Genomic DNA, 9,712 nt, shown 5'->3' with positions numbered 1-9,712 from the left:
TCCCAGGCGCTGCAGACAGAGGACGGAACCTCGCCACAATCAGAATTTCGGAAAGTGGCCGAGTGGGTGGGGGAGGTTTGGGGCCGCCCTCCACGCAGCTGCCAGGTGTCACAGTTGTTCCCTGGCACTGGAAATTCCGCTAATTACCTGATCTGTCCAGGGACAGGCACGAGATGCTTCCTGAAATTCCAGCCCAACCCCCGCCTTTCCCCGGCAGCCCGCACTAGGAGAAACTCTGGGAAGACACGCGGATGGCTCCTAGGAGATCCCAGGCGCTGCAGACAGAGGCCGGAACCTCGCCACACTCAGAAATCCGGAACGCGGCCGAGTGCTTGGGGGAGGTTTGGGGCCGCCCTCCACGCAGCTGCCTTGTGTCACAGGTGTTCCCTGTCAGGGTGAAGTCCGCTAATTACCTCATGTGTCTCGGGGGAGGCACTAGATGCTACCTGCGTTTCCAGCCCAACACCCGCATTTCCCCGGCAGCCCGCACAAGGAGACACTCGAGGAAGACACGCGGAGGGCTCCTAGGAGATCCCAGGCTCTGCAGACAGAGGACAGAACCTCGCCACCCTCAGAATTCCGGAACGCGGCCGAGTGTGTGGGGGAGGTTTGGGGCCGCCCTCCACGCAGCTGCCTGGTATCACAGGTGTTCCCTGGCAGGGCGAATTCCGCTAATTACCTCATAAGTCCAGGGGGAGGCACTAGATTCTACCTGCATTTCCAGACAAACCCCGGCCATTCCCTTTCAGCCCGCACTAGAATACACTTGGGGAAGGCACGCGGAGGCCTCCTAGGAGATCCCAGGCGCTGCAGACAAAGGACGGAAACTCCCCACACTCAGAATTCCGGAACGCGGATGTGTGGGTGGGGGAGGTTTGGGGACGCCCTCCACGCAGCTGCCTGGTGTCACCGCTGTTCCCTGGCAGGGGGAATTCCGCTAATTACCTCCCCTCTCCAGAGTGAGGCACTAGATGCTACCTGCATTTCCAGCCCAACCCCCGCATTTCCCCGGCAGCCCGCACTTGGAGACACTCAGGGAAAACAAGCGGAGGGCTCCTAGGAGATCCCAGGCACTGCAGACAGAGGACGGAACCTCCCAACACTCAGAATTCCAGAACGCGCCCGAGTGGGTGGGAAAATGTCTTTTACGGAAATGACAGGCCAGCCAAGAAACAAGCACCAGTCGGGGGGTTGGAGTAATCAGATCTATTACGCCGGCCTGCTCAGAGGGGCTTCTGCTCCGAAGCTCTGAGCACCTCCAAGACGTGCACATGAGGTTTCATAGGGTTAATTACAAATATGGGTCTATTCGCCAATAAGGCTCAAGCAACAAAAAGCAAAGGATCAGTACACTGGAGCTTATCAATTTGGAACAGATCACGTTACTGACACTTGTTGAGCTTGGATTTACGAGTTAGCTGGTTAGCCCAGTAAACTGACACTAAATTATAGATTTACGAGTTAGCCCAGCAGATCTTAGATCAGTAAACGGACACTTATCACACTTAGATTTGTGACTTTAGCTTGTTAGCCCAGCTGGGCTTTTCCTTTACAAGTCCTCCAGGATCCAAAAAGCCACGTTGGAAAACAAGTGGTGATTCTGATGTGACAGGAGATCAGTCATTTGGGGGCGAAGTGTGGGGTAGGGAGACATACCACACTGTCTGTCTGTTTTCACCCAGTGTGGGAGCCGCCCCAAAGAGATAACTCGAGAAGAGAGAAACAGGGAGTTGACAAAGAACACGTGCAGTGGCGTGCCCTCCCCCCCCCACCCCAGGAGAAGGCCAAGCCAGAAGTCCCTCCGGATGGCGTGCTCCAGACTCCGGCTTCCAGGAGAAGCGATTTTTTTTCCTCCCAATTTCAGGACCGGAAGAAGAGGGAGAGGCAGATTGTCCTTCTCGGGCATCCGCTGTTTCTGAAGCACGCTTGTTGCCAAAAGATCGGCCCCCATCCCCGACGAGCCCAAGAATCCAGAGAAAATGTCTTGGAGCTTAGGAGCAAAGAGGCCATTTTATCGCTCTGCCGGGCAAAGGGGATTCACAGCAGGCTAGCGTCTTCAAAACTGTGTACCCACCTTGGGGATGGAGTGGGTGGGGTGGTTCTAGAGCCATAGCTCAAACAATCGGGCATCGATCACCATCCACAGAATCATTTCCTCATCAGAAGACTCAGAATGGTGTCACGATGCCTCCAGGTGACCCATTCTATAGAGGCTGGTGGTTAGATCTCGTTATCTCATAAGCACTCAAGGTGTGGCATTCTTGGTCACTCAGGCTATTTTGTCAGGTCATTAGTCCCGTGACCGACCTTCTCCTCGGAGAAAGACTCAGAGACCCAGCATGATGATGACTTTCAATGAGTGAAATACAGTAGAAACAGTAAGATCGATAGCTTCCAGTTTCAACAACAGGCCTGGAACCGTGAGCAGCAACCAGTCAGTCAGGACAGTTGACCGTTTTCAGGGCGAGCATAAGAAACCGAATGACACCCCCCCCAGCAAATGAATGAGTGAATGAATGAATGAATGACCTAATGATCCTCCCCTCCCCCACCCGCCAAAAAAAGAAGAAGCAATCCGTTAGCCTAATTCCGGCCATTTTATTCATCCTCCTTCACCCTGAAGCCCGAGTCACCCACGTGCCACAGTGGTCTGTTTTCTGGTTTCCTCCACCACCCCACCCCCCACCAACCACCACCCCGCCAACATCCCCCCATGCCCAACCACAGCGCCAAGTGTGGGACTGGACGGGGTTGCAGGGGGCTGAGGGGGCGGCAATGGCGGCTTGAGGTGAGGGTGGGTAGTGTTCCACCCAGATCGTATAGGAAGCTCAAACACAGCTGCAGTACGAGACAAGATGGTAGATTTCTGTGAGTCCTCCCTCCTCTTAAAATCCGTCCTAAGGAGGAGACAGACAGAAAGAGAAACATCACCCTCACTCCCAACGCCTCCTGCGCCCTCGATGCGCCCCAAAACAACAACAAGAAAAACAAAAACAAACACGACCACAAATAAGTCGCTATCCCTGGGGAAGAAGGATTCGATGGCATGGGGATATCATTCTAAAATTCATTCCCTCTTCATCACATTTCATGGAAACCGATTGCAATCTATGAGGCCCTGTGAAGGTAGGGGTTGGGGGGGTAGGGAGGAGGGAGGGAAATGAAGGGGGGGAGGGAGAGAGAAAGAGAGAGGGAGAGAGGGAGAGAGCAGAGGAGAGCAGGGATAAAAGGGGAGGGGACAGGAAAGGAGAGGAGGGAAAAGAGGGGAGGGGAGGGGAAATGAGAAGAGGCGAGGGGAGAGGAGAAGAGGGAGAGGAGAGGAGTGGAGGGGAGAAGAGAGGAGTGGAGGGGTGAGGGGGAAGGGGGGAGAACAGGGAAGAGGAGAGGAGGGGAGAGGAGAGGAAAGAGAGACAAGGGAGACAGACAGACACGAATGCGCGCGCGCGCACACACACACACAGAATAGCGAAACGGAGAGAGAGGCAGAGAGAGGCAGAGAGAGAGAGAGAGAGAGAGAGAGAGACAGACAGACAGACAGACAGACAGACACGGATCTAGGTCAGGGATACTACACATGGGTATTCTTCTGAGTGATTTTATGTGTTTTCTCAATCGCCACCTCTATGGAGATAAAAATCGCTCCCATAAGATGAAGGGAGTCCTTCTGCCACCGCCCGCGGCCCCGCCCACCAGCACCGCTTGTGTTTGTCAGGGATTCCATGCCAAAGCACGTGGAGGAGCGGGAGAGCTTCCTGGCAGCCCAAGGAGGAGGAAAGTCCGGCAGCATGAGAGAGGTGGTTGGCACGGGGAAGCTGGAGGCCGGCTGAAGAGAAGATGGGTGAGGGGGCAGGGAGGAGGGTTTCCCAAGTTGGAGAGCCAAGACGAGGGAGGGGAGCTGTCGGTGGCTGCGTTCTGACCCCGACCCCAACCCTGACTGGAGCGGATCCCTGAAAGGAGGCGGTTCGGGCTCTCTGGCCGAGAACGCCCCTCTCTTCCTCTTTGTGCAGAAACACCTTCCGCGGACAGAGAAAGTCCATCCCGAGACCCTCGTCGGAAGAGTCCTTTCCAGACCCATCACGATCCTCCTGGGCCAAGGGGTCCAGGGGATGGGGCGGGGCCTCCATTCGATCCGTCTTCCGTCCGTCCGTCCGTCCGTCCATCCACAAGATCTTGAACATCCATGTAGGATTCTGGATGGTAGCAGTTTTCCAGGATCCTCGAAATCCTTGTAAGTCCTCTCCTGGCAGATTCGACCCCTAGGTCGTACCGCGCAGCACAGGGCACTAGATTCAGTCCCTCGGGACGAGGGTTCCTGAAAAAGACCAGGAAAAAGAAGAACAGAATCACTATGGTGTGCACCAGCCAGAAACCAGCACCACCTTGTCACTCTAACAGACTTGCAAAAGGCGGGGTAGGGAGAGAAAGTCATAGGATGGCTACCATCCCTCCCACCCCCACCCCACACGCCAAGCCCCAGACCATCGTCATCCCTGCTCCCCCTCCCCTCCCCTTTCCTCTCCCTTCCCCCTCCCCCTCCACCTCCCCTCCATCGACGCCCGCCTCCCGCTTGTACCCCACTCCTCTGAACCCAGCACCACCCACCCCAGCCTGGAAGGGCTCGGCTCAGATCGGCTCAGCTCGGCTCGGCTCGGCCCGGCCCGGCCTGGCCGTCCGGTCGACTTCTTCGCAGGGTCTAAAATAGCGCCCGGCCGACAGGAAGGTGGCACAAGGCACATGGCAGGGGAGCGAGCGGGACGGTTCGGGATCTCTGGGTGGCAGGGACACGCGGCCGGACAACCAGGAGCACGGACGGCCTGGCGTGCGTTTCTCCGCTCGTGGGGGCCTCGACCAGAGACCGTGGTACGGGGAACGGGGACACACACACACCACACACACACACACACCACACACACACACACACACACACACACACACCACACACACCACACAGGCACAGACACACAGACACACACAGACACACACACACACACACACACACACACACACACACACACACACACACCCCTTCACCCCCACCCCCAAACCTCTGACAGCTTTCGTTTGTTTTCGGCCGACCGTCCCTCGATGAGGTACGAGTGCCTTGGCTGGGGCTGGGGGGGGTGGAGTTCCTCCCTCCACAACGACCCCACACAGGCTCTGTTCTGGTCACCCGAGTCCTCTTCCAAGTCAGACCACAGGCCTCCATCACCCGGCGCGAGCACTCGGGGAAACAGTCACCATCCTCATCGCTCCGCTCCACCTCTACACGTGAAGAACTGTTCCCAGCCCACGCCACTCCACCCCACCCCACGCCCCGATGCCACCCACCGCAGTGGAGAGAAACGAGACGAATCCACAGACGTGCATCAATCCGATGAAGAAAACGACGGCCCTATTCCAAGGAAGCATGGATATCTAGGTAGGAGATTCATCGAGTACTATGGAGGCGGTGGGAAAGGGGGGGGTTGCGGTGGGGAGGGTCTAGAGATCAGGCAGTACAGCCCATGCTTAGCATGCAAAAAATAAAGGTCCAGGGTTCAATCCCCAGCACCTACTCTTCAAAAATAACCCGAGAAGAAGCAAGACGGCGGAGTAGAAGGACGCTCGTAGCTCACCCTCTCCCACAAATACACCAAAACTCACATCGACGGACCCACTCGGCCAATCAGACCACCTGCGGAACTCCGACAGAACACCGCCCTCTTCGAAAGACAAAGACGCCCAAAATCTGGTAGGAGAAAAGGAGAAAAGAAAGAGTCAAAAGCAAAACAGTGCGGGAGGGACCGGCAGAGGAGGAATAGGGCTCGTTCACCAAACCTCCCCCTCTCCAACGGAGAGGCCGACGGGACGGTGGGGGAGCCTCCGAGTCTCAGATCTGCCCGGAGCGCCCCTTGACCGACCGACCCAAGTGAAACGGGCACAGAGGGTCCCCGCGACACCCAGCCCGAGTCGCAGGCCGGCAGCCGGGGGCCGGGACAGGCCGCACGAGCCGGGCGGAGGACCGTGGCGGCGGCACCACGCGCCGTGGCCGGGAGGGGATACAGAGCAGAACAACCCGCCCCCCCAACTTTCTTTCCATTACGGGGAAAGAAAGGCAAAGCAACACGGCCGGTGTGCCCTGGGGGGAGGGGCGCCGTAGCCTCCATCTCCTCAGACCCGCGGCGCCATCACCGGCCCTTCTCGCGAGAAGAGAGGCGGGGCGCAGCCACAGCCGCCATAGCCCCTGGCGCGCGGCGCGCAGCGCGCGGGCGGGGGCGGGAGCGGGGGCGGGGCCGAGACTCGAATCCGCACCCGGGGGCTCTGCAACCTCCTAGGCAGGACTGAGACTCGTTTTCAGCCTGAGGCAGATATTATATATCTGCCCCGGTACCTCAGAGAACTCGCGCCACCAAGACTAAGAAGGAGCCGAGTTTTGGAACGCAGCAGGGGCGGGGCGGTTCCACGGTCTCCCCCGAGCCCACCTACGGAGAGGAGCGCCGACCCGACCCGAGGCGGAGCACACAGCCGCACAGAGCAGCGGAGCGACCGGCGCCGGGAGAGGGCAGGCGGCCAGCCACCCTCCGACCGCGGTGCCAGGAGGGGGTGCGATCTACTTGCCCACAGGCACCGAGGGCAGCACACACGAGGGCGCCGACGGAGGGCCCGCGGAAACAGCAAGCTGAGTTCACGAAACAGGGCGACGACAGAAAGACTTCTCGGTGAAACCGTTAAGAGCGCACCGTCTCCAGGAGAACACATCCTTTTTTTTTTTTCCTCTTTTTTTTTTTTTTCTTTTCCTTTTTCTTTTTTAATCTCTTTTATATCGGTTTTACCTTCTGTTACCTTTTTAACCTTTACTTTTGAACAGTCGTATACGTTTACGGCTTTAATCCCTTTTAAATGTTTCATTTCAAGTCTTTATTAGTATTATTTTTAAACATCCACCCCCTTCCCTTTTTCATTCTCTTGGTTTTGATCTCCTGTTACTGGTTATTCACAGGTTTCAAATATTGTTTCTCGAATTTTTTCCTCCTTTTTATTAAGGTTATTAAAAGACGTCTCAACTCGATCGCTATTCTGCTTCCACTGACTCTTCTATTCATGATTACACACTGTCTTCAAACCTTTTCTTTCTCCCGTCTTTTAAAATCCTCTGTTTTATCTTTTGTTAAAATCTGTTCTATTTCCGATTACCTTTTAAAAATTTACTTTTGAAACAATTGTATATTATTTTCTGATCTTTTCTATCTGTTTTTAAAGGCTTTTAGAAGACGTCTCAACTCAATTGCTATTCTGCTTCAACTTGCTCTTCTATTATTGATCGTACACTGTTTTCAAACCTTTTTTTCTCCATTCTTTTAACATCCTGCCCCCCACCCCCCTCTCTCCCTCTCCCCCTCTGTCTCTGTCTCTGTCTCTCTCTCTCTCTCTCTCTCTCTCTCCCCCTATCCCCCTCTCTCTTTTAAAGTTTTATTCCTGCCTAGGCTTTCGATAAATACATAAACTCCTTAAGGACCCCAATAGATAACTGATACTCCTTAAGCCACAGTGCCAGAGAGATAGGAGCATTATGAAGAAGCAGAGGAACCACTCCCAATTAAAAGAGCCAGAGAAATTCCCTGAAAGCACGATCCATGAAATAGACGTGGATGGCCCGCTCGATCAAGATTTCCAAAAAGGAGTGATCCAAGTCCTGAAGGAACTCCAAGAGATAGTGTTGAGAGATATACTATACGTCAAAAACGAAATCGAAGCTATAAAGAAGAGTCCAGGAGAACTGGTCAACTCATTGGCTGAAATGAGAACTGGTCTAAAGGCTGTCCAAAGCAGGCTAGATCACGCAGAGGAAGGAATAAGTGGCCTAGAAGGCAGGACAACAGAAAGAACCCAATCAGAACAGCTGAGAGAAAAACCAATAAAGAACAACGAAAACCATCTTAGGGACCTAAGGGACCCTCGAAAGCGTGCCCATCTACGCACAATAGGGGTTCCAGAAGGGGAAGAAAGAACCAAGGGGACGGAAAAGATATTCGAAGAAAGCATGACTGAAAATTTCCCAAATCTAAAGAAGGAATCAGATATCCAAGTCCAGGAGGCTCAGAGGGTACCCAACAGAAAGAACTCAAACAGGCCCACACCAAGACATAGGCTAATCAAGATGGCCAGAGTCAAGGATAAAGCAATGATCCTAAATGCCTTTCGGCAAGAGAAAAATAAAGAGTGAGTTCCAAGGGAACCCCCATAAGGCTCTCAGCGGATTTCTCTACACAAACACTACAGGCCAGAAGGGAGTGGCAAGATCTATTGAAATTCTTGAATGAAAAACAAAACAAAACAAAACAAAACAAAACAAACAAAAAGAAGCAGCCTAGGATACTCTATCCAGCAAAGCTATCCTTTAGAATAGAAGGGGAGGTAAAGAACTTCACAGACAAGCAAAAACGAAAAGAGTTTAGCAACACTGAACCCATGCTAAAAGAAACATCAACAGGTCTACTCTAAATAGAGAAGAAGGAGGATGGTACAAAAATGAGACACTCATCACCGGAAAGGTGATCACTACCATTCATTCCAAACAGAATAAACACAAAATTGTAAAAGAAGACATCTAAATCATTAAGAGTGGCAGAGGGAAGCAAGAAAATAATAGAGACTTTTTTTTTTTCCCCCTTCTCCTTCCTTTCTTTCTCTTTTAGATGGGTTTGAGATTCTATTACTATCTGTTTCATACAGTTATAGCCATAGGTGAATAGACTTCCAAACAGGGTCAACCGAACTCCAAAACGTACAAGTGAGTCACAGAAGCCAACTAAAAGCTAACTAAAGGCGGGGGGGGGGAGGGGAAGCATGGAGATGAAACAACATGCTATCGAAAAACCAACGGGTGAATGATGAAATCAATGAGTTGAAATAAACAAAAAACCCAACAACAACAACAACAACAACAACAACAACAACAACAACAACAACAACAACAACAACAACAACAACAACAACAACAGCAAAGAGAACCTTGATACAAATGAAAATGAAAACCCAACCACCCAAAACTTATGGGACGCAGCCAAGGCTGCACTAAGGGGGAACTTTATAGCGATACAGGCCTTCCTAAAAAATGAAGAATGATCTCAAAGAAACAATCGAACCCACCAGCTGAAAGAACTAAAAAAAAGAAGAGCAGAAACACCCAAAAGTCAGCAGAAGGAAGGAAATCCTAAAGATCAGGAAATCATTAAAGTAGAGGTTAAAATAAAAAGAGAGAAGAAAGAAAAGAAAGAAAAGAAAGAAAGAAAGAAAGAAAGAGAAAGAAAGAAAGAGAAAGAAAGAAAGAAAGAAAGAAAGAAAGAAAGAAAGAAAGAAAGAAAGAAAGAAAGAAAGAAAGAAAGAAAGAAAGAAAGAAAGAAAGAAAAAGAAAGGGAGGGAGGGAGGGAGGAAGGAAGGAAGGAAGGAAGGAAGGAAGGAAGGAAAGAAAAAGAAAGAAAAAGAAAAGAAAAGAAAAGGAAGAAATCAAACCAAAAGCTGTTTTTTTGAAAGAGTCCATAAAATCGACAAACCTCCGGCCAATCTCACCAAGAAAAGAGCACAAATCAAGTCCATAGACACGTAACACGCACGCATACACACACCACATACATACATACATACATACAAACAAACAAACATGCATACATACATACTTACTTACTTACTTAAGCCAAGCATGCAAAATAAAAATCCCTCCATGACGGGAAGC

At 52.1% G+C, this 9,712-nt stretch overlaps 2 long non-coding RNA genes across 3 annotated transcripts; one reads left to right on the top strand and one right to left on the bottom strand.

Moving 5' to 3' along the window:
• Window positions 1-2,582: 2,582 nt before the first annotated feature.
• LOC141579083 (uncharacterized) lies at window positions 2,583-5,122 on the bottom strand. Of its 2 annotated transcripts, none has more exons than XR_012510111.1 (2): window positions 4,540-5,122; window positions 2,583-4,504 (listed from the first exon to the last, which is right to left on the bottom strand). It is a non-coding gene; the product is annotated as an uncharacterized LOC141579083 (long non-coding RNA). The 2 variants fall into 2 exon arrangements; XR_012510110.1 differs by having other exon boundaries at window positions 2,583-4,499.
• A 156-nt stretch (window positions 5,123-5,278) lies between these two features.
• LOC141579082 (uncharacterized) lies at window positions 5,279-7,048 on the top strand. Its single transcript, XR_012510106.1, has 2 exons — window positions 5,279-5,419; window positions 5,549-7,048. It is a non-coding gene; the product is annotated as an uncharacterized LOC141579082 (long non-coding RNA).
• Window positions 7,049-9,712: the final 2,664 nt, after the last annotated feature.

Source organism: Camelus bactrianus, chromosome 1 (assembly GCF_048773025.1).
Source record: "Camelus bactrianus isolate YW-2024 breed Bactrian camel chromosome 1, ASM4877302v1, whole genome shotgun sequence".
Taxonomy (NCBI): domain Eukaryota; kingdom Metazoa; phylum Chordata; class Mammalia; order Artiodactyla; family Camelidae; genus Camelus; species Camelus bactrianus.
The sequence above is the reverse complement of the archived record's forward strand: the minus strand, read 5'-3'. Positions and strand labels throughout refer to the sequence as shown.